Raw genomic sequence first — 26,252 nt, 5'->3', positions numbered from 1 at the left:
GCATCCTTAACATAGAAACCAAGAGCGTCAAACTCAATAGTGACTGGATGTTCACGAGTAAGAGCACAAACGGATCATAAGTTTTTGATTAAGGATGGAGAAACAGGCACATTATGAGGAGGTAATGATGAAGAATAAAGAGGGAGGGAAGATGCACCGTGGTGAGTGATGGGAAGAGTGGTGCCATCACCGACGATGGTGCGAGAAAAGAAAGGGTAGGGAGAGGCACAGGAGAGGATACCAGGATTTGAAGCCATGTGAGAGCTAGCACCGGTGTCCATGTACCAGTCACCACCGCCATTATAGTTGCTCGGGGAAGGTGCGGCATGTAGAGCGGCGAGGAGCGCGGGGTCCCACGTGCCAGCAGTACCACCGGACGAAGAGGGGCCGCCGTAGGGAGCGCCATATGTCGAGGGTCCAACATACGCTGGAGCACCCCCATATGCCGAGGAGACGGGGGCGGGCGCGGTCAGAAGTGCCTAGTGAGGTGCCGGTCGGGGACCAAGCAGACCCGGAGCAGGAGGACGCGGGATGGGCATGGAATATGCATGCACCACACTTGTCCAGGGGTTATACTCCGATAGCCTGGGCGGCGTGGGCGTCGCGGCAGAGTTGGCAGGGGGCACAGTGTGGTGTTGGTGGAGCGAGCCCGGCCATCGCGACCCCCCGACACTTCTGCTTCCGCCCGCTAGTAGGCGCGTGTGTGGGTGCGGGTGGCAGAACCGGGGCAGGGGCCTGGAGAACTGGTGGAGTCGCACCGGAGCCACCGGTGTGGCCGACGTGAAGTGTCGTATGGGTCGCCTGCCACGCGGAGTGGCGGAGGCGCTTCTCCTCCATCCGACGGTAGGTGACCGCCTTGGCGTATGTCGGCGTGATGAGGGAGAGGTTGGCGGCGGACTAGCCGAGGTTAGGGTGCAGGCCATGAAGGAGATTGGTGACGAGGACGGAGTCGTCAATGGTCATCCCGACATCACGAAGCTCATCGGCAAGCACCATCAGCCGCGTACAGTAGTCATCGATTGAGAGATCATTCTGTTGCAGCATGAAGAACTCGCCTTGGAGGAAGACGCGACGCTGGAGTTGGTTGTCGAGGAAGAGGTCGCACACCCATGTCCAGAAGGTGTGTGCCGAGGGGTCACGGGTATTGACCATGTTGAAGATGCCCCGCGAGACCGTGAGGAAGATCCACTTGATGATGCAAGCATCAACGGCCAGCCACTCATCATTGTCCTTCATATCACGGATGTCAACGCTCCCGTCAACGTGCTCAACGAGATGGGAGGGGCGAATCAGGAGCACGAAGTAGGTGCGCCAGGAGTTGTTGGACTGTGAGTCGAGGTCGAGGATGATGGGCACGTAATCTTTGATGATGAGGTCATTGAGATGGTCGGAGGTTAAGGCAGGGCGGCAAAGGAGTTGGTGTTGGAGAGGTTGTCCTTGGAGCGGTACATGATAAGCCAACTAACCCTACCATATCTCTAGGAGTCAAGCTATAGAAGGCTAGAGATCATAGGAAGATCAATTGGAGATCATTACAGATATGTCACGCTCAACACCCCGGATGGCATCCCCTCTTTCGTCTTCATCTATCGGTAACTTTACTTGAGGATATATTTTTATTCACCACATGGTATGTGTTTTTCTTGGAGTATCTTGATATGAGTCTTTACTTTTTAGTTTGCCACAATCATCCTTGTTGTACACACATTTTGAGAGGGACACGCATGAATCGTGATTTATTAGAATACTCTATGTGCTTCACTTATATCTTTTGAGCTAGGCAATTTTGCTCTAGTGCTTCACTTATATCTCTTTAGAGCACGTCGGTGGCGTTACTTTGAAGAAATTATTGAACTCTCATGCTTCACTTATATCATTTTGAGAGTATCTCTATACAGCGTGGTAATTTTCTTTGGTTATGAATTTAATCCTAATATGATAGGCATCCAAGAGGGATATAATAAAAACTTTCATATAAAGTGCATTGAATACTATGAGAAGTTTGATTCCTTATGGTTGTTTTGAGATATAAAGATGGTGATATTAGAGTCATGCTAATGAGTAATTGTGAATTGGAGAAATACTTGTGTTAAAAGTTTGTGATTCCTGTAGCATGCACGTATGGTGAACCGTTATGTGATGAAGTCGAAGCATGATTTATTTATTGATTGTCTTCCTTATGAGTGGCGGTACGGGACGAGCGGTGGTCTTTTCCTACCAATCTATCCCCCTAGGAGCATGCGTGTAGTACTTTGTTTCAATGAATAATAAATTTTTGCAATAAGTATGTGAGTTCTTTATGACTAATGTTGAGTCCATGCATTATACACACTCTCACCTTTCCACCATTGCTAGCCTCTCTCGTACCGCGCAACTTTCACCGGTGCCATACACCCATCTATTATCTTCCTCAAAACGGCCACCATACCTACCTATTATAGCATTTCCATATCCATTCCGAGATATATTGCCATGCAACTTCCACGGTTCCATTTTATAATGACACATACCATCATTGTCATATTGCTTTGCATGATCATGTAGTTAACATCGTATTTGTGGCAAAGCCACCTTTCGTAATTTTTTCATACATGTCGCTCTTGAGTCATTGCACATCCCGGTACATCGCCGGAGGCATTCATATAGAGTCATATTTTGTTCTAAGTATGGAGTTCTAATTCTTGAGTTGTAAGTAAATAAAAGTGTGATGATCATCATTATTAGAGCATTGTCCCATGTGAGGAAAGGATCAAGGAAGCTATGATTCCCTCACAAGTTGGGATGAGTCTCCAGACTTTACAAAAAAATAAAAGAGGCCAAGAAGCCCGCCAAATAGAAAAAGGGAAAATGAGAGAAAAGAGAGAAGGGGCAATGTTACTATCCTTTTTTCACACTTTTGCTTCAAAGTAGGACCATGATCTTCATGATAGAGAGTTGAAGGAAATATGCCCTAGAGGCAATAATAAAGTTATTATTTATTTCCTTATATCATGATAAATGTTTATTATTCATGCTAGAATTGTATTAATCGGAAACATAATACATGTGTGAATACATAGACAAACAGAGTGTCACTAGTATGCCTCTACTTGACTAGCTCGTTAATCAAAGATGGTTATGTTTCCTAACCATGAACAAAGAGTTGTTATTTGATTAACAAGGTCACATCATTAGTTGAATGATCTGATTGACATGACCCATTCCATTAGCTTAGCACCCGATCGTTTAGTATGTTGCTATTGCTTTCTTCATGACTTATACATGTTCCTATAACTATGAGATTATGCAACTCCCGTCTGCCGGAGGAACACTTTGGGTGCTACCAAACGTCACAACGTAACTGGGTGATTATAATGGTGATTATAAAGGAGTCTACAGGTGTCTCCAAAGGTAGATGTTGGGTTGGCGTATTTCGAGATTAGGATTTGTCACTCCGATTTTCGGAGAGGTATCTCTGGGCCCTCTGGTAATGCACATCACTAAGCCTTGCAAGCATTGCAACTAATAGTTAGTTGTGGATGATGTATTACGGAACGAGTAAAGAGACTTGCCGTAACGAGATTGAACTAGGTATTGGATACCGACGATCGAATCTCGGGCAAGTAACATACCGATGACAAAGGGAACAACGTATGTTGTTATGCGGTCTGACCGATAAAGATCTTCATAGAATATGTAGGAGACCAATATGAGCATCAGGTTCCGCTATTGGTTATTGACCGGAGACGTGTCTCGGTCATGTCTACATTGTTCTCGAACCGTAGGGTCCGCACGCTTAAGGTTATGATGACAGTTATATTATGAGTTTATACTTTTGATGTACCGAAGTGTTCGGAGTCCGATGTGATCACGGACATGACGAGGAGTCTCCGAAATGGTCGAGACATAAAGATTGAATATATTGGAAGCCCTATGTTTGGATATCGGAAGTGTTCCGGGTGAAATCGGGATTTTACCGGAGTACCGGGAGTTACCTGACCCCCCCGGGAGCTAATGGGCCTTAGTGGGCTTTAGTGGAAAGGTGAAAGGGGCAGCCCAAGGTGGCGCGCCTCCCCCCTTCCCTAGTCCTATTAGGACTAGGAGAGGTGGTCGGCCCCCCTCTCTCTCTTTCCCCCTCGGGGAATCCTATTCCAACTAGGATTGGGGGGGGGAATCCTACTCCCAGAGGGAGTAGGACTCTCCTAGCGCGCCCCCCTTGGCCGGCCAGCCCTACCCCCTTGGATCCTTTTATATACGGAGGCAGGGGGCACCTCTAGACACACAAGTTGATCCTTGAGATCGTTCCTTAGCCGTGTGCGGTGCCCCCTGCCACCATATTCCACCTCGATCATATCGTTGTAGTGCTTAGGCGAAGCCCTGCGTCGGTAGAACATCAAGATCGTCACCATGCCGTCGTGCTGACGGAACTCTTCCCCGACGCTTTGCTGGATCGGAGCCCGGGGATCGTCATCGAGCTGAACGTGTGCTAAGAACTCGGAGGTGCCGGTGCCGGAGTAACGGTGCTTGGATCGGTCGGATCGGGAAGACGTACGACTACTTCCTCTACGTTGTGTGATCGCTTCCGCAGTCGGTCTGCGTGGGTACGTAGACAACACTCTCCCCTCTCGTTGATGTGCATCACCATGATCTTGCGTGTGCGTAGGAAAATTTTGAAATTACTATGTTACCCAACAGTGGTATCAGAGCCTAGGTTTTATGGTTTGATGTTATTTGCACGGGTAGAACACAAGTGAGTTGTGGACGATATAAGTCATACTGCCTACCAGCATGTCATACTTTGGTTCGGCATTATTGTTGGACGAGACGACCCGGACCAACATTACGCGTACGCTTACGCGAGACCGGTTCCCCCGACGTGCTTTGCACACAGGTGGCTTGCGGGCGACTGTCTCTCCAACTTTAGTTGAACCAAGTATGGCTACGCCCGGTCCTTGCGAAGGTTAAAACGGAGTCTATTTGACAAACTATCGTTGTGGTTTTGATGCATAGGTGAGATTGGTTCTTGCTTAAGCCCGTAGCAGCCACGTAAAACTTGCAACAACAAAGTAGAGGACGTCTAACTTGTTTTTGCAGGGCATGTTGTGATGTGATATGGTCAAGGCATGATGCTGATTTTATTGTATGAGATGATCATGTTTTGTAACCGAGTTATCGGCAACTGGCAGGAGCCATATGGTTGTCGCTTTATTGTATGCAATGCAATCGCGATGTAATGCTTTACTTTATTACTAAGCGGTAGTGATAGTCGTGGAAGCATAAGATTGGCGAGACGACAACGATGCTACGATGGAGATCAAGGTGTCGCGCCGGTGACGATGGTGATCACAACGGTGCTTCAGAGATGGAGATCACAAGCACAAGATGATGATGGCCATATCATATCACTTATATTGATTGCATGTGATGTTTATCTTTTTTATGCATCTTATATTGCTTTGATTGACGGTAGCATTATAAGATGATCTCTCACTAAATTATCAAGAAGTGTTCTCCCTGAGTATGCACCGTTGCGAAAGTTCTTCGTGCTGAGACACCACGTGATGATCGGGTGTGATAGGCTCTACGTTCAAATACAACGGGTGCAAAACAGTTGCACACACGGAATACTCAGGTTATACTTGACGAGCCAAGCATATATAGATATGGCCTTGGAACACGGAGACCGAAAGGTCGAGCGTGAATCATATAGTAGATATGATCAACATAATGATGTTCACCGATGAAACTACTCCATCTCACGTGATGATCGGACATGGTTTAGTTGATTTGGATCACGTAATCACTTAAGAGGATTAGAGGGATGTCTATCTAAGTGGGAGTTCTTAAGTAATATGATTAATTGAACTTAAATTTATCATGAACTTAGTACCTGATAGTATCTTGCTTGTTTATGTTGATTGTAGATAGATGGCTCATGCTGTTGTTCCGTTGAATTTTAATGCGTTCCTTGAGAAAGCAAAGTTGAAAGATGATGGTAGCAATTACACAGACTGGGTCCGTAACTTGAGGATTATCCTCATTGCTGCACAGAAGAATTACGTCCTGGAAGCACCGCTGGGTGCCAGGCCTGCTGCTGGAGCAACGCCAGATGTTATGAACGTCTGGCAGAGCAAAGCTGATGACTACTCGATAGTTCAGTGTGCCATGCTTTACGGCTTAGAATCGGGACTTCAACGACATTTTGAACGTCATGGAGCATATGAGATGTTCCAGGAGTTGAAGTTAATATTTCAAGCAAATTCCCGGATTGAGAGATATGAAGTCTCCAATAAGTTCTATAGCTGTAAGATGGAGGAGAACAGTTCTGACAGTGAGCATATACTCAAAATGTCTGGGTATAATAATCACTTGATTCAATTGGGAGTTAATCTTCCAGATGATTGCGTCATTGACAGAATTCTCCAATCACTGCCACCAAGCTACAAGAGCTTCGTGATGAACTATAATATGCAAGGGATGAACAAGACAATTCCCGAGCTCTTCGCAATGCTGAAAGCTGCGGAGGTAGAAATCATGAAGGAGCATCAAGTGTTGATGGTCAACAAGACCACTAGTTTCAAGAAAAAGGGCAAAGGGAAGAAGAAGGGGAACTTCAAGAAGAACGGCAAGCAAGTTGCTACTCAAGAGAAGAAACCCAAATCTGGACCTAAGCCTGAAACTGAGTGCTTCTACTGCAAGCAGACTGGACACTGGAAGCGGAACTGCCCCAAGTATTTGGCGGATAAGAAGGATGGCAAGGTGAACAAAGGTATATGTGATATACATGTTATTGATGTGTACCTTACTAATGCTCGCAGTAGCACCTGGGTATTTGATACCGGTTTTGTTGCTAATATTTGCAACTCGAAACAGGGACTACGGATTAAGCGAAGATTAGCTAAGGACGAGGTGACGATGCGCGTGGGAAACGGTTCCAAAGTCGATGTGATCGCGGTCGGCACGCTACCTCTACATCTACCTTCGGGATTAATATTAGACCTAAATAATTGTTATTTGGTGCCAGCGTTGAGCATGAACATTATATCTGGATCTTGTTTGATGCGAGACGGTTATTCATTTAAATCAGAGAATAATGGTTGTTCTATTTATATGAGTAATATCTTTTATGGTCACGCACCCTTGAAGATTGGTCTATTCTTATTGAATCTCGAGAGTAATGATACACATATTCATAATGTTGAAGCCAAAAGATGCAGAGTTGATAATGATGGTGCAACTTATTTGTGGCACTGCAGTTTAGGTCATATCGGTGTAAAGCGCATGAAGAAACTCCATGTTGATGGACTTTTGGAACCACTTGATTATGAATCACTTGGTACTTGTGAACCATGCCTCATGGGCAAGATGACTAAAACACCATTCTCCGGTACTATGGAGAGAGCAACAGATTTGTTGGAAATCATACATACAGATGTATGTGGTCCAATGAATATTGAGGCTCGTGGCGGATATCGTTATTTTCTCACCTTCACAGATGATTTAAGTAGATATGGGTATATCTACTTAATGAAACATAAGTCTGAAACATTTGAAAAGTTCAAAGAATTTCAGAGTGAAGTGGAAAATCATCGTAACAAGAAAATAAAGTTTCTACGATCTGATCGTGGAGGAGAATATTTGAGTTACGAGTTTGGTGTACATTTGAAAAATTGTGGAATAATTTCGCAACTCACGCCACCCGGAACACCACAGCGTAATGGTGTGTCCGAACGTCGTAATCGTACTTTACTAGATATGGTGCGATCTATGATGTCTCTTACTGATTTACCGCTATCATTTTGGGGATACGCTCTAGAGACGGCCGCATTCACGTTAAATAGGGCACCATCAAAATCCGTTGACACGACGCCTTATGAACTGTGGTTTGGCAAGAAACCAAAGTTGTCATTTTTGAAAGTTTGGGGCTGCGATGCTTATGTGAAAAAGCTTCAACCTGATAAGCTCGAACCCAAATCGGAGAAATGTATCTTCATAGGATATCCAAAGGAAACTATTGGATACACCTTCTATCACAGATCCGAAGGCAAGACTTTTGTTGCTAAGTTCGGAAACTTTCTGGAGAAGGAGTTTCTCTCGAAAGAAGTGAGTGGGAGGAAAGTAGAACTTGACGAGGTAACTGTACCTACTCCTTTATTGGAAAGTAGTACATCACAGAAAACTGTTTCTGCGACACCTACACCAATAAGTGAGGAAGCTAATGATGATGATCATGAAACTTTAGATCAAGATACTAGTGAACCTCGTAGATCAACCAGAGTGAGATCCGCACCAGAGTGGTACGGTAATCCTGTTCTGGAGGTCATGCTACTAGATCATGATGAACCTACGAACTATGAAGAAGCGATGGTGAGCCCAGATTCCGCAAAATGGCTTGAAGCCATGAAATCTGAGATGGGATCCATGTATGAGAACAAAGTATGGACTTTGGTTGACTTGCCCAATGATCGACAAGCAATTGAGAATAAATGGATCTTCAAGAAGAAGACTGACGCTGATGGTAATATTACTGTCTACAAAGCTCGACTTGTCGCAAAAGGTTTTCGACAAGTTCAAGGGGTTGACTACGATGAGACCTTCTCACCCGTAGCGATGCTTAAGTCTGTCAGAATCATGTTAGCAATTGCCGCATTTTATGATTATGAAATTTGGCAGATGGATGTCAAAACTGCATTCCTGAATGGATTTCTGGAAGAAGAGTTGTATATGATGCAACCAGAAGGTTTTGTTGATCCAAAGGGAACTAACAAAGTGTGCAAGCTCCAGCGATCCATTTATGGACTGGTGCAAGCCTCTCGGAGTTGGAATAAACGCTTTGATAGTGTGATCAAAGCATTTGGTTTTATACAGACTTTTGGAGAAGCCTGTATTTACAAGAAAGTGAGTGGGAGCTCTGTAGCATTTCTGATATTATATGTGGATGACATATTATTGATTGGAAATAATATAGAATTTCTGGATAGCATAAAGGGATACTTGAATAAGAGTTTTTCAATGAAAGACCTCGGTGAAGCTGCTTACATATTGGGCATTAAGATCTATAGAGATAAATCGAGACGCTTAATTGGACTTTCACAAAGCACATACCTTGACAAAGTTTTGAAAAGGTTCAAAATGAATCAAGCAAAGAAAGGGTTCTTGCCTGTGTTACAAGGTGTGAGATTGAGTAAGACTCAAAGCCCGACTACTGCAGAAGATAGAGAGAAAATGAAAGATGTTCCCTATGCTTCAGCCATAGGCTCTATCATGTATGCAATGTTGTGTACCAGACCAGATGTGTGCCTTGCTATAAGTCTGGCAGGGAGGTACCAAAGTAATCCAGGAGTGGATCACTGGACAGCGGTCAAGAACATCCTGAAATACCTGAAAAGGACCAAGGATATGTTTCTCATATATGGAGGTGACAAAGAGCTCATCGTAAAAGGTTACGTTGATGCAAGCTTTGACACTGATCCGGACGATTCTAAATCGCAAACCGGATACGTGTTTACATTAAACGGTGGAGCTGTCAGTTGGTGCAGTTCGAAACAAAGCGTCGTAGCGGGATCTACATGTGAAGCGGAGTACATAGCTGCTTCGGAAGCAGCAAATGAAGGAGTCTAGATGAAGGAGTTCATATCCGATCTAGGTGTCATACCTAGTGCATCGGGTCCAATGAAAATCTTTTGTGACAATACTGGTGCAATTGCCTTGGCAAAGGAATCCAGATTTCACAAAAGGACCAAGCACATCAAGAGACGCTTCAATTCCATCCGGGATCTAGTCCAGGTGGGAGACATAGAGATTTGCAAGATACATACGGATCTGAATGTTGCAGACCCGTTGACTAAGCCTCTTCCACGAGCAAAACATGATCAGCACCAAGACTCCATGGGTGTAAGAATCATTACTGTGTAATCTAGATTATTGACTCTAGTGCAAGTGGGAGACTGAAGGAAATATGCCCTAGAGGCAATAATAAAGTTATTATTTATTTCCTTATATCATGATAAATGTTTATTATTCATGCTAGAATTGTATTAACCGGAAACATAATACATGTGTGAATACATAGACAAACAGAGTGTCACTAGTATGCCTCTACTTGACTAGCTCGTTAATCAAAGATGGTTATGCTTCCTAACCATGAACAAGGTGTTGTTATTTGATTAACAAGGTCACATCATTAGTTGAATGATCTGATTGACATGACCCATTCCATTAGCTTAGTACCCGATCGTTTAGTATGTTGCTATTGCTTTCTTCATAACTTATACATGTTCCTATGACTATGAGATTATGCAACTCCCGTTTGCCGGAGGAACACTTTGGGTACTACCAAACGTCACAACGTAACTTGGTGATTATAAAGGAGTACTACAGGTGTCTCCAAAGGTAGATGTTGGGTTGGCGTATTTCGAGATTAGGATTTGTCACTCCGATTGTCGGAGAGGTATCTCTGGGCCCTCTCGGTAATGCACATCACATAAGCCTTGCAAGCACTGCAACTAATATGTTAGTTGTGAGATGATGTATTACGGAACGAGTAAAGAGACTTGCCGTTAACGAGATTGAACTAGGTATTGGATACCGACGATCGAATCTCGGGCAAGTAACATACCGATGACAAAGGGAACAACGTATGTTGTTATGCGGTCTGACCGATAAAGATCTTCATAGAATATGTAGGAGCCAATATGGGCATCCAGGTCCCACTATTGGTTATTGACCGGAGATGTGTCTCGGTCATGTCTACATTGTTCTCGAACCGTAGGGTCCGCACGCTTAACGTTACGATGATAGTTGTTATGAGTTTATGCATTTTGTTGTACCGAAGGTAGTTCGGAGTCCCGGATATGATCACGGACATGACGAGGAGTCTCAAAATGATCGAGACATAAAGATTGATATATTGAAAGCCTATGTTTGGATATCGGAAGTGTTCCGGGTGAAATCGGGATTTTACCGGAGTACCGGGAGGTTACCGGAAACCCCCGGGAGCCATATGGGCCTTCATGGGCTTTAGTGGAAAGGTGAAAGGGGCAGCCCAAGGTGGGTTGCGCGCCTCCCCCCTCCCCTAGTCCTATTAGGACTAGGAGAGGTGGCCGGCCCCCCTCTCTCTCTCCCCCTCGGGGAATCCTATTAGCACTAGGATTGGGGGGGAGTCCTACTCCCGGTAGGAGTAGGACTCCTCCTGCGCCCTCCTCCTTGGCTGGCCAGCCCTCCCCCTTGGCTCCTTTATAAACGGAGGCAGGGGGCACCTCTAGACACACAAGTTGATCCTTGAGATCGTTCCTTAGCCGTGTGCGGTGCCCCCTGCCACCATATTCCACCTCGATCATATCGTTGTAGTGCTTAGGCGAAGCCCTGCGTCGGTAGAACATCAAGATCGTCACCACGCCGTCGTGCTGACGGAACTCTTCCCCGACGCTTTGCTGGATCGGAGCCCGGGGATCGTCATCGAGCTGAACGTGTGCTAAGAACTCGGAGGTGCCGGAGTAACGGTGCTTGGATCGGTCGGATCGGGAAGACGTACGACTACTTCCTCTACGTTGTGTGATCGCTTCCGCAGTCGGTCTGCGTGGGTACGTAGACAACACTCTCCCCTCTCGTTGCTGTGCATCACCATGATCTTGCGTGTGCGTAGGAAAATTTTGAAATTACTACGTTACCCAACAAAAATAAACCGATCTAAAAGAAAAACCGAAAACTAAAAAATGGGGCGGTTTTGTCGGCGGTTATACCGGCTCACGAAGAAAAACCAGCTCCGGTGTGGATCAGGCGGCGCTGGCGGGACTCCAGGGCGGCGCGGGCAGCGACGCGGCGGTGCGACGCGGGGTGGCGTCACGGGCAGTGAGGCAAGGCGGCGGCACGAGCGGCGGCGGCGGGAGGCGGCGCGAGCGGCGGCGGCACGGCTTGGGGCACGGCATCGGGCTGCTCTTGCTGCTGCGTGGGCGGCGGCAGGGGCTGATGAGGGGGACGGGGTGGTGGTGCGACGGCTTATAAGGAGGGGCGCGGTGTCCGACTTGGGGAGGGGGTCGGGGCGCGCGGCGGCGGCTCGGTCCTGGACTCCGGCGAGTCCGGCTCCCGCACGGTCGGGGAACGCGACGGCATGACGGGCCGACTGGGCCTTCGGCCCAGCTCTGTCGGAAAACGTTTTTTTTATTTCACCGTGAAGAAACATAAAAATCCTAAAATTGCAGAAATAATTTTCACCATCCTCTCCTAGTATTTAGGACAAAGTGAACATTTTTCTGGGCTAAATGCATATTTTTCCCTAGTTTTTAAAAATGCATATTTTTCCCTAATTTAACCTAATTTTTCAAAATTAAATTTCCATTATTTCTCAGCTGTTTTTGAAGAAGTCATATTATATTCTCTCATTTATTTAAATTGAAATCATTGGAAAAAATAATTTGAATAAAACCACTTTGATCAATTACCAAATTTGAAAAATTCAAAATGGATTTTTGTGAAAACCTCCAGCTCTCTTGATTGGTCCTTGAGTTGCTTAAGGTTTCTAGGATCAAAACTTCCAAATAAAATAAATTCAAAATGCACAAATCATGGATGCATATGATGACCCAATGATTAACATCCAAATTGAAAATTGAGATGTTACATTTGTTCACCCACTGTATTATTTGCCTTCATAAGAGAAGTATCTAGTGAAACATATGGCCCTCGGGTCTATTTTCCATCATATTAGTTTCCAATCTACTATTTTGCAATCTTTTACTTTCAGATCTATAAACCAAAAAACCAAAAAATATTTTATCTTTTGTTTAATTTTATGTATCAATCTCCATCAGATCTCACCTTTGCAAGTGACCATGAAGGGATTGACAACCCCTTTATCGCGTTGGGTGCAAGTGTCTGATTGCTTGTGCAGGTATTGGTGATTTTTGTGTTCTTCTCCTACTCGATTGATACATTAGTTCTTAACTAAGGTAAATACTTATCTCTACTTTGCTGCATCACCCTTTCCTCTTGAAGGGAAAACCAACGCAAGCTCAAGAAGTAGCAGGTAGAGGTAAGACCTGTCGCATCTGAAATGATATGGAGCAATCTGAAGCTAGTGGACAAACTAGACAATGTCTGCTGTGCGCGGCCTATGGGCATAGGATGAAATATTGTCCCAGCCTGGACAAAGACGGTGCTTCCACATTGATGACTGCAACAACAAGAGCAAGAGGAGGACGTGGTCGTGGCATTCAAGGCTGAAGGGGAGGACGAGGAAGAAATAAGTCACAAGTTATATAATGTATCAGACTAGTCTGGACTATGTTTTAATTTGTAATATGTCTCGACTATGTTTTAGTTTGTAATATGGCAGGACTATGTTTTTATTTGTAATATGTCTGGACTATGTTTTAATTTTTAATGCCTCTGGACTATGTTTTACTTTGTAATATGTATGTACTATGTTTTATGAGAAGCTACGCAGGATTTACGCAGCTGTTACATGTAGCGATCTTCGGATGTTGTAGTTCCTCGTCCAGCACATCGTTCGCCACGTCCCTCTTTGCATCATTCAGAACCACGACCCTCTGTGCACTGTTCAGAATCACGACCTTCACAACTAGGGAGCTCTTCCTGGCAGCAGCAACCTCCTTCACAACCAGGGAGCTATTACTGGCAGCAGCCACCTCCTTCACAGCCAAGGAGCTCTTACTAGCAGCATCAAATGGAACTAGGTGACACAAGTTTGTACATTCTTTTAAACATTGTACGTTCACGAATCATTTCACATGTTTTACTTTACAGCTCGGCAGCCAGTTGCAACCGTTCATGCATTCAGTCCAGTCACCGATGCTTAGTGGTGTTGGTTTGTTCTTAGAGGGCGACAGCGACGATGATGACCAAGCTGTAAACACTTATGACTTCTCACAGAAAGTTTTTCACACTCCACCACCACCACCGATGTAGGAGACACAGGCAGTGACAGACGAGTTTATCTATGGTCGTCGTTGTCGTAAGCCTCGTCCACCGCCTAAGCGCTTATCACCTTCCGATCCTCGTCCGATGAAGACCCATATTCGTCATCGTCCCCAATAGTGATATGGTGATCTATGTTTTATTCATTGTCTATGTTAGTTTCAGACTATCCTCATGTGTGAGTCATTATCTATGTATGAGACATGCTTCATGTATGTGTTACTATCGCACTTTTTTCTATCTGGTCTGGAGACATATATCATTTTATGCATGCGATAGATATATTAGTATTAATTCGCATTGTTAATCCAGTTACATTTCCAAAGACACTGCAACCGATAATTAAGATACAAGTACATCTGAATTATATAGTAGGGCTGAACTTAAAAAATACAGGTTACATACTACATGAGGGCATCATCGTCATCCTCCGTCGATGCAGCACTCTTGCCCTTTGACGATGTGATACTCTTGTCCTTCGACGATGCGGTACTCTTACCCTTCAATGATGCGATACTCTTGGTCTTGGTGCTGGGCATGAAGATATCGTCTTCGCTATCGGCAGTCCATAAATAAGTATGCTCTGCTGCAATCTTTAGGTAAGTTGCACTTTTATGTTGTTGCTTCTTCCACCTTCCATGCAACCTGAGAAGTTCTTTTTGTATCTCCTCATAGGTCCTTGCAGGCCACCCACATCTACTACTTAATGCATGATCCAACTCGTTCAGTGTGGTGTCACTACTAAGGAGTTCGTCCCATGGAACTACCCTATTGCCTATCTTGAAATCGTTGGCTAACCTTAGAAGACATTGGCTCATACTAGGATGAAAACTACGATCAAAAGGATAACCGGACATCTTGACGATACTACACTGGACTAGTTACCCACCTTAGTGTGGATGGGGGTTTTATAGGTAGACAAGAGAAGATGGTAGGACAGAATGGCGGGAAAAGGTTGCGGGAAAATGTTGGCGGGAAACAACGGCGAAAAAGGATTTGTGGGATTCAGTTGGCAGGATTCAGTTGGCTTCATAAGTTAAATTCCAAAAAAAAAACTTCGGCCTAACATAATCCAAAGAGAGCTCCCATGCATCTTCGGCCTGCCATTCACGCGAAGAGGTGGGTCCCAGACCACTCTTCGACTGACATATGACCAAAGAGTGCTCTTAGGTCTAAACACCTCCCCTTTGTGCGTCGTATTCCTACTCCTTATCATCCCACTATTGCAGATCCACCACCACCTTCTCCTATGGTTTCTTCTCCTCCCTTGTCGCATGACTCTCCACCTTCATCACCGATGTCTTCCCCATCTCCATCACCTCCAGTTGTTCCTTCTCGTCCCACTTTTTGTTTTCATCATACATGTCATCCATGTGTTCTGGATGATTCTACTGATGTGCCATCTACTTCAGGTGTGATGTCCTCCTTGTCGCAACCGACTTATTGTCTTTGGGCTCAGGCTTGCCCTCCTCATGACCGCTATTCTCAAAGTTGATATGGTCTTTCGGTTGTACTTGAGCCTACCTTTTATGGTGATATTGTTGTTCATCCTGAATGGCAGTTTGTGATGGCATAGGAGATTGCCGCACTTGAGCGCACCGGCACGTTGGATCTAGTTTCTCTTCCTCCCCACATGCGTCCCATAACTTGCAAGTGTGTGTATAAGATTAATACTCGCTCTGATGGTTCTCTTGAGAGTTATAAAGCTCGTCTTGTGGCTCATGGCTTTCAGCAGGAGCATGGTCGTGATTATGATGAGACATTTGCTCCTGTGGCCCATATGACCATTGTCCGCACACTTCTCGTCGTGACCTCTGTTCTCCACTCATGTGTATCTTAGCTTGATGTTAAGAATGACTTTATTAATGGTGAGTTGCATGAGGAGGTTTATATGTAGCCACCACTTGGGTATTCAGTTCCTGATGACATGGTTTGCCATCTTTGTCGCCCTTTCTATGGCCTTAAGCAATCCCCCGATGCTTGGTTTGAGCGTTTTGCCACTGTGATGTTGGGGAACGTAGCATGCAATTTCAAAAATTTCCTACGATCATGCAAGATCTATCTAGGAGATGCATAGCAATGAGAGGGGGAGAGTGTGTCCAAATACCCCCGCAGACCAAAAGCAGAAGTGTTAGGTTAACGCGGTTGATGTAGTCGAACGTCTTCACGATCCAACCGATCTAGTACCGAATGAACGGCACCTCCAAGTTCAGCACACGTTCGGCTTGATGACGTACCTCGAACTCTTGATCCAGCAGAGGGTCGTCGGATAGTTTCGTCAGCACGACGGCGTGGTGATGTGATCCACGCAGGGCTTCTCCTAAGAACTACATGAATATGACCGGAGGAGTAAACCATGGAGGGAGACACCACACAAGGCTTGGAACAATGGGTGTGTCTCCAAGGGGTGCCCTGCCCACGTATATAAAGGAGGAGGGGAGGAGGCCGGCCACCAGGGGCATGCCAAGGAGAGGGGAGTCCTACTAGGACTCCAAGTCCTAGTAGGATTCGGCCCCCCTCTTTTCCTTCTCATGGAGGGGGAAAGGGGGAAGAGGAGAGGGAAGAGGAGAAGGAAATGGGGCGCGCCCCCTCCCCTTAGTCCAATTCGAACTTCCCATGCGAGGGGGCGCGGCCACCCCTAGTGGGCTGCCTCCCCTCTGCCCTATGGCCCATGTAGGCCCAATATATCCCCAGGGGGTTCCGGTAACCCCTTGATACTCTGATAAATATCCGAAACGTCCTGAAACCATTCCGGTGTCCGAATACCTTCGTCAAATATATCAATATTTACCTCTCGACCATTTCGAGACTCCTCGTCATGTCCTTGATCTCATCCGAGACTAAGAACAAACATCGGTCACCAAAACACATGACTCATAATACAAATCATCATCGAACGTTAAGCGTGTGGACCCTACGGGATCGATGACTATGTAGACATGACCGAGACACATCTCCGATCAATAACCAACAGTGGAACCTGGATGCTCATATTGCTTCCTACATATTCTACGAAGATCATTATTGCTCAAATTGTAATGACAATATATGTCATTCCTTTTATCATCGGTATGTTACTTGTCCGAGATTTGATCGTCGGTATCCTCATACCTAGTTCAATCTCGTTACCGGTGATCCTCTTTACTCGTTCCGTAATGCATCATCCTGCAACTAACTCATTAGTCACATTGCTTGCAAGGCTTTATCTTGATGTGCATTACTGAGAGGGCCCAGAGATACCTCTTCGATACTTAGAGTGACAAATCCTAATCTCGATCTATGCCAACCCAATAATCACCTTTGGAGACACTTGTAGAGCATCTTCATAATCACCCAGTTACGTTGTGACATTTGATAGCACACAAGGTGTTCCTCCGGTATTTGGGAGTTGCATAATCTCATAGTCAAAGGAATATGTATAAGTCATGAAGAAAGCAATATCAATAAAACTTAACAATCATTATGCTAAGCTAACGGATGGGTATTATCCATCACATCATTCTCCTAATGATGTGATCTCGTTCATCAAATGACAAAACATGTCTATGGTCAGTAAACTTAACCATCTTTGATTAACGAGCTAGTCAAGTAGAGGCATACTATGGACACTTTGTTTTGTCTATGTATTCACACATGTATCAAGTTTTCAGTTAATACAATTCTAGCATGAATAATAAACATTTATCATGATATAAGGAAATGTAAACAACAACTTTATTATTGCGTCTAGGGTATATTTCCTTCAGTCTCCCACTTGCACTAGAGTCAATAATCTAGATTACATTGTAATGATTCTAAAACCCATGGAGTCTTGGTGTTGATCATGTTTTGCTCGTGGAAGAGGCTTAGTCAACTGGTCTGAAACATTCAAATCCGTGTGTATTTTACAAATCTCTATGTCTCCCTCCTGAACTTGCTCACGGATGGAGTTGAAGCGTCTCTTGATGTGTTTGGTTGTCTTGTGAAATCTGGATTCCTTCGCTAAGGACATTACTCTGGTATTGTCACAAAATATTTCCATTGGACTCTATGCACTAGGTATTACACCTAAATCGGATATGAACTCCTTCATCCAGACTCCTTCATTTGCTGCTTCCGAAGTAGCTATGTACTCCTATTCACATGTAGATCCCGTCACGACGCTCTGCTTGGAACTGCACCAAGTGACAGCTACACCATTCATATGTATCCGGTTTGTGACTTAGAGTCATCCCGATCAGTGTCAAAACTAGCATCGACGTAACCATTTACGACAAGCTCTTTGTCACCTCCATAAACGAGAAACATATCCTTAGTCCTTTTCAGGTATTTCAGGATGTTCTTGACCGCTGTCCAGTGATCCACTCCTGGATTACTTTGGTACCTCCCTACTAAACTTACAGCAAGGCACACATCAGGTCTGGTACACAGCATTGCATACATGATAGAACCTATGGTTGAGGCATAGGGAATGACTCTCATTTTCTCTTTATCTTCTACAATGGTCGGGCATTGAGTCTGACTCAACTTCGCACCTTGTAACACAGGCAAGAACCCTTTCTTTGACTGATCCATTTTGAACTTCTTCAAAACTTTATCAAGGTATGTGCTTTGTGTAAGTCCAATTAAGCGTCTTGATCTATCTCTATAGATCTTGATGCCCAATATATAAGAAGCTTCACCGAGGTCTTTCATTGAAAAATTCTTATTCAAGTATCCTTTTATGCTTTCCAGAAATTCTATATCATTTACAATTACCAATATGTCATCCACATATAATATTAGAAATGCTATAGAGCTCCAACTCACTTACTTGTAAATACAGGCTTCTCCAAAAGTATGTATAAAACCATATTCTTTGATCACACTATCAAAGCGTATATTCCAACTCCGAGAGGCTTGCACCAGTCCATAAATGGATCGCTGGAGCTTGCACACTTTGTTAGCACCTTTAGGATCCACAAAACCTTCTGGTTGCATCATATACAACTCTTCTTTAAGAAATCCATTAAGGAATGCAGTTTTGACATCCATTTGCCAAATTTCATAATCATAAAATGCGGCAATTGCTAACATGATTCGGACAGACTTAAGTATCGCTACGGGTGAGAAGGTCTCATCGTAGTCAACTCCTTGAACTTGTCAAAAACCTTTTGCAACAAGTCAAGCTTTGTAGACAGTAACATTACCATCAGCGTCAGTCTTATTCTTGAAGATACATTTATTTTCTATGGCTTGCCGGTCATCGAGCAAGTCAACCAAAGTCCATAATTTGTTCTCATACATGGATCCCATCTCAGATTTCATGGCCTCAAGCCATTTCGTGGAATCTGGGCTCATCATCACTTCCTCATAGTTCGTAGGTTCGTCATGGTCTAGTAACGTGACTTCCAGAGAAGGATTACCCTACCACTCTGGTGCAGAACATACTCTGGTTGACCTAAGAGGTTCGGTAGTAACTTGATCTGAAGTTTCATGATCATCATCATTAACTTCTTCATTAATTGGTGTAGGCATCACTGGAACTAATTTCTGTGATGAACTACTTTCCAATTCCAGATAAGGTACAATTACCTCATCAAGTTCTACTTTACTCCCACTCACTTATTTCAAGAGAAACTCCTTCTCTAGAAAGGATCCATTCTTAGCAACAAATATCTTGCCTTCGGATCTATGATAGAAGGTGTACCCAATAGTTTCTTCTAGGTATCCTATGAACATGCACTTCTCCGATTTGGGTTCGAGCTTATTAGGCTAAAGATTTTTCACATAAGCATCGCAACCCCAAACTTTGAGAAATGGCAGCTCGGGTTTCTTGCCAAACCACAGTTCATACGGTGTCGTCTTAACAGATTTATATGTTGCCCTTTTTAAGGTGAATGGAGTTGTCTATAATGCATAACCCCAAAACGATAGTGGTAAATCGGTAAGAGACATCATAGATCGCACCATATCTAATAAAGTACAGTTATGACGTTCAGACACACCATTACGCTATGGTGTTCCAGGTGGCATGAGTTGCGAAACTATTCCACATTGTTTCAAATGAAGACCAAACTCGTAACTCAAATATTCGCCTACGCGATCAGATCATAGAAACTTTGTTTTCTTGTTACGATGATTTTCCACTTCACTTTGAAATTCTTTGAACTTTTCAAATGTTAGTGTTTCATTAAGTAGATATACCCATATCTGCTCAAATCATCTGTGAAGGTCAGAAAATAATGATACCCGCCACGAGCCTCAACCCTCATTGGACCGCATACATCGGTATGTATTATTTCCAATAAGTCAGTGGCTTGCTCCATTGTTCCGGAGAACGGAGTCTTAGTCATCTTGCCCATGAGGCATGGTTCGCAAGCATCAAGTGATTCATAATCAAGTAATTCCAAAAGCCCATCTGCATGGAGTTTCTTGATGCGCTTTACACTAATATGACCTAAACAGCAGTGCCACAAATAAGTTGCACTATCACATCAATACTATGAATATGTGTATCACTACGATCGAGATTCAACAAAAATAGACCACTCATCAAGGGTGCATGACCATAAAACATATTACTCATATAAATAGAACAAACATTTTTCTCTTATCGCATCAAACAAGATCCAGATATAATGTTCATGCTCAATGTTGGCACCAAATAACAATTATTTAGGTCTAAAACTAATCCCGAAGGTAGATGTAGAGGTAGTGTGCCGACGGTGATCACATCGACCTTGGAACCATTTCCGACGTGCATCGTCACCTCGTCCTTAGACAATCTTCGTTTAACCTGTAGCCCCTGTTTCGAGTTGCAAATATGAGCAACAAAACCAGTATCAAATACTCAGGCGCTACTACGAGCATTAGTAAGGTGCACATCAATAACATGTATATCAAATATACCTTTCACTTTGCCATCTTTCTTATCCACCAAATACTTGGGGCAGTTCCGCTTCAAGTGACCAATCCATTTGCATTAGAAGCACTCAGTTTCAGGTTTAGGTCTAGACTTGGGCTTCTTCCCGGGAGCAGCAACTTGCTTGCTATTCTTCTTGAAGTTACCCTTCTTCCCTCTGCCCTTTTTCTTGAAACTAGTGGTCTTGTTAACCATCAACACTTGATGCTCCTTCTTGATTTCTACCTGCGCAGCCTTGAGTAGTGCAAAGAGCTCGGGAATCGTTTTGTTCATCCCTTGCATATTATAGTTCATCACGAAGCCTTTATAGCTTGGTGGCAGTGACTGAAGAACTCTGTCAATGACACTATCATCAGGAAGATTAACTCCCAGCTGAGTCAAGTGGTTATGCTCCCCGGACATTCTGAGTATGTGTTCATTGACAGAACTATTCTCCTCCATCTTGCAGCTATAGAACTTGTTGGGGACTTCATATCTCTCAACTCGGGCATTTACTTGAAATATTAACTTCCACTCCTAAAACATCTCATATCCTCCATGACATTCAAAGCATCTTTGAAGTCACGATTCTAAGCCATAAAGCATGGAACACTGAACTATCGAGTAGTCATCAGTTTTAGCTTGCCAGACATTCATAACATTCCGGAGTTGATCCTGCAGCAGGCATCGCACCTAGCAGTGCATCAAGGACATAATTCTTCTGTGCAGCAATCAGGATAATCCTCAAGTTACGGACCCAGTCCGTGTAGTTGCTACCATCATCTCTCAACTTAGCTTTCTCTGGGAATGCATTAAAATTCAAGGGAATGGTAGCACGGGCCATTGATCTACAACATAGATATGCAAAAACTATCAGGACTAAGTTCATGATAAATTCAAGTTCAATTAATCATATTACTTAATAAATCCCACTTAGATAGACATCCCTCGAGTCATATAAATGATCACGTGATCCATATCAACTAAACCATGTCCAATCATCACGTGAGATGGAGTAGTTTTCAATGGTGAACATCCCTATGTTGATCATATCTACTATATGATTCACGTTCGACCTTTCGGTCTCAGTGTTCCGAGGCCATGTATGCACATGCTAGGTGAGGGAGTCCTGGATTAGGGGGTCCTCAGACAGCCGGACTATATACTTTGGCCGGACTGTTGGACTATGAGGATACAAGATTGAAGACGTCGTCCCGTGTCCGGGTGGGACTCTCCTTTGCGTGGAAGGCAAGCTTGGCGATTTGGATATGTAGATCTCTTCCCTTGTAACCGACTCTGTGTAACCCTAGCCCCCTCCGGTGTCTATATAAACCGGAGGGTTTAGTCCGTAGGACAACAACAATCATAATCATAGGCTAGCTTCTAGGGTTTAGCCTCTATAATCTCGTGGTAGATCAACTCTTGTAATACTCATATCATCAAGATCAATCAAGCAAGAAGTAGGGTATTACCTCCATCGAGAGGGCCCAAACCTGGGTAAACATTGTGTCCCCTGCCTCGTGTTACCATCAGCCTTAGACGCACAGTTCGGGACCCTCTACCCGAGATCCGCCGGTTTTCACACCGACATTGGTGCTTTCATTGAGAGTTCCACTGTGCCGTCACGATAAAGGCTTGATGGCTCCTTCGATCATCTGCAACACTGTGATCCGGGGTGAGGTTTTTCTCCCCGGACAGGTCTTCGTATTCAGTGGCTTCGTACTACGGGCCAACTCGCTTGGCCATCTAGACCAGATCGAGAGCTACGCCCCTGTCCATCAGGTCAGGTTTGGAAGATTGAACTATACTGCCGACATCCGCGGAGACTTGATCTTCGACGGATTCGATCCCATGTCAGGTGCGCCGCACAGTCACGACGAGAATGTCTTAGCTCTGCCGTCGGATGGTGTTCGTGAGATCACACCTGTTGCTACTCCGGCCCCCAATCCAGAGTAGATCGTGCCGTCCGAGGACGGGTGGATGGACCCCGCCATGAAGGTCGCACACTCAGCGGCGATAGAGCCGAATACTGACTTCACCTCCTATGAGACCTGTGTTACCGGGCCCTTGGATTCGTCCTTGTCCACAGGCTCCGAACCGCTTGCGTCCGTGCCTATCGAATCTGACTGGGCACTGATCATGGAGTTTACCTCCGCGGATATCTTTCAGCACTCACCCTTGGGCGACGTGCTAAATTCATTGAGGTCTCTCTCCTTGTCAGGAGACCCTTGGCCGAACTATGTCTGGCTAGTGTGGGAAGAGGACGACGAAATTCATTCCCCACCCACCACCCACTTAATAGGCACTGTCGACGACTTAACCAACATGCTTGCTTTCGGCTCCGAAGACATCGACGGTATGGACGACGATGCAGGAGAAGAACAGGAACCACCGCCCACAGGGCACTGGACAGCCACCTCATCATATGATATATACATGGTGGACACCCCCAAAGAAAGAAATGGCAATAAGGCAACGGAGGATAACCCCCTCGAGAAGCAATCTAAGCACCAGCGTCATCGACGCCGCTCTAAGCCCCGCCATAGCAAAAGCAGCGATACCGGCACAAGAGACAAAAACGCTACGGACAGTGCCGAAGACAAAGACAATCCCCTCCAGCCAGGCTTCGAGCGGGAGGATGGGCAAGCGAGCCCTAAGGAACAGGCGACAGACGGAGAATTAGGGGATGACAATTACATGCCCCTCTCCGAAGACGAGGTGAGCCTCAGCGACGAAGAATTCATCGTGTCTGAGGATCCCGTCGAGCAGGAGCGCTCCAAGCACCGGCTTATAGCCACAGCAAAAATCCTGAAGAAAAAGCAGCAGCAGCTTCAAGCTGATCAAGATCTGCTAGCAGATAGATGGACCGAGGTCCTGGCAGCCGAGGAATACGAAACCGAGCGCCCAACCAAAAGTTACCCAAAGCGCAGGTTGCTACCCCAACTCGAGGAGGAAGCATTAAAACCTACACTACCAGCGCATGATGCGGCTGACCGGCCACCTCGTGGCCGAGACAAAGCGGCATATCAGCCTGAAGTCCAGCCCGCACCCCATCGCCAGTCAAACAAAAACAGCAAGGCCCAGGGCTACACGCAGGACCTGCAAGACATATTGGAAAACAAAGCAGGACATACAAGATCGATCTACGGATCACGGGGGCGCGCCCCAACGCGTGACGACGAACGTCATGCCGGATATACTAAAAGCAAATCCTGCCGGGCCGAATACAGCAGACAAGACTCGCACGAACTGTGTCATGATATAGCCCGGCACAGAGGCGCCGCACACCCCCTATGCTTCACCGACGAAGTAATGGATCACGAATTCCCAGAAGGGTTTAAACCCGTAAACATTGAATCATATGATGGTACAATAGACCCCGCGGTATGGATTGAAGATTTCCTCCTCCACATCCACATGGCCCGCGGTGACGATCTACATGCCATCAAGTACCTCCCACTAAAACTCAAAGGACCGGCTCGGCATTGGCTGAATAGCCTGCCGGCAAACTCCATTGGCAGTTGGGAGAACTTGGAAGACGCATTCCTTGACAACTTCCAGGGCACTTATGTGTGACCACCAGATGCTGATGACTTGAGTCACATAACCCAACAGCCCGGGGAGTCAGCCAGGAAATTCTGGACTCGGTTCCTAACTAAAAGAACCAAATTGTCGACTGTCCTGATGCCGAGGCCTTAGCGGCATTTAAGCATAACATCCGTGACGAGTGGCTCGCCCGACACCTTGGCCAAGAGAAGCCGAAGTCCATGGCAGCCCTCACGACACTCATGACCCGCTTTTGTGTGGGCGAGGACAGCTGGCTAGCTCGCGGCAACAACACATCAAGAAATCCTCGCAATTCAGATGCCAGAGATAGCAACGGCAAGCCACGTCGCAACAGACATAAACGCCGCAACAACGGTGACAACACCGAAGACACGGCAGTCAATGCCGGATTCAGTGGCTCTAAATCTGGTCAGCGGAAAAGGACGTTCAAGAGAAGCCATCCGGCCCTGTCCAGTTTGGACCGCATACTCGATCGCTCGTGCCAAATTCACGGCACCCCCGATAAACCCGCCAACCACACCAACAAAGAATGCTGGGTGTTCAAATAGGCCGGCAAGTTGAATGCCAAAAACAAGGAAAAGGGGCTGCATAGCGATGACGAGGAGGAGCCCCGACCGCCGAACACAGGAGGACAGAAGAAATTTCCTCCCCAGGTGAAAAAAGTGAACATGATATACGCAACCCATATTCCCAAGCGGGAATGGAAGAGTGCACTAAGGGACGTCTATGCGATGGAGCTAGTCGCCCCAAAGTTCAACCCATGATCCTCTTGTCCGATCACTTTTGATCGCAGGGACAACCCTACCAGAATCCGTCATGGCAGTTCTATCGCATTGGCCCTTGACCCCATCATCGACGGATTTCACCTCACTCGAGTCCTTATGGACGGTGGCAGCAGCCTGAACCTGCTCTATCAGGATACGATGTGCAAAATGGGTATCGACCCCTCGAGGATCAAACCCACAAAAACCACCTTTAAAGGTGTCATACCAGGTGTAGAGGCCTGCTGCATGGGCTCAATCACACTGGAAGTGGTCTTCGGATCCCCGGACAACTTCCGAAGCGAGGAGTTGATCTTCGATATCGTCCCCTTCCACAGTGGCTATCACGCACTTCTCGGACGAACCGCATTCGCCAGATTCAATGCGGTACCGCATTATGCATACCTCAAGCTCAAAATGCCAGGACCTCGCGGGGTTATAACAGTTAATGGAAACACAGAACGCTCGCTCCGTACAGAGGAGCACACTGCAGCCCTCGCAGCAGCAGTACAAAGCAGCCTTCTGAGGCAAACCGCCAATTCAGCGATAAAGCCCCCGGACACCTTCAAGCGAGTCCGGAGTACCCTGCAACAGGATCGCCCGGCACGTTATGAGCTCGCCTAGCAATCCGGCCTCCGTCCCAGTCTCAGTCAAGCGGAAAAATTTGCGCCACGCATCCATAATTATGCACTCAAGATACCATGGGCATAGGCGGAGGCACGGCTATGGCACGGCCCACAATGCGGCCCAACTGCCTCAGGACCCGTATATCTTTACCATTTTCTTCCTTTCAAGACCCTATTCTCTGAAGGCCTCTCTGATACCCTGATTATCGAACCCATCACGGGAAGGAAACACCAAGGAAGCAAGAAGCTTTGACGTACAAGGGAATCCCCAGGTGGTCTCTGATAACGATCGCTATACCTGTTTTACATACCCACACGCAGCCTGCCCATGGATAGGACATGTCAAATAGTCCTACCTGTCTGCTTATTTATGACAAATTGCACCCGTACATTCTGGTACGTTCAGTGCGCTAGGGGCTTCAGTGTACCCCATAACACGGCAAGAAAAGTCCGAACACTTTCGACAGTGCGGCACCCCGAACATACAGCATTATATGCATTAGCTCTGAATCATGTCTTGGG

This window comes from Triticum urartu, chromosome 3, assembly GCF_003073215.2.
Source record: "Triticum urartu cultivar G1812 chromosome 3, Tu2.1, whole genome shotgun sequence".
Taxonomy (NCBI): domain Eukaryota; kingdom Viridiplantae; phylum Streptophyta; class Magnoliopsida; order Poales; family Poaceae; genus Triticum; species Triticum urartu.
This window is presented reverse-complemented; position numbering follows the sequence as displayed.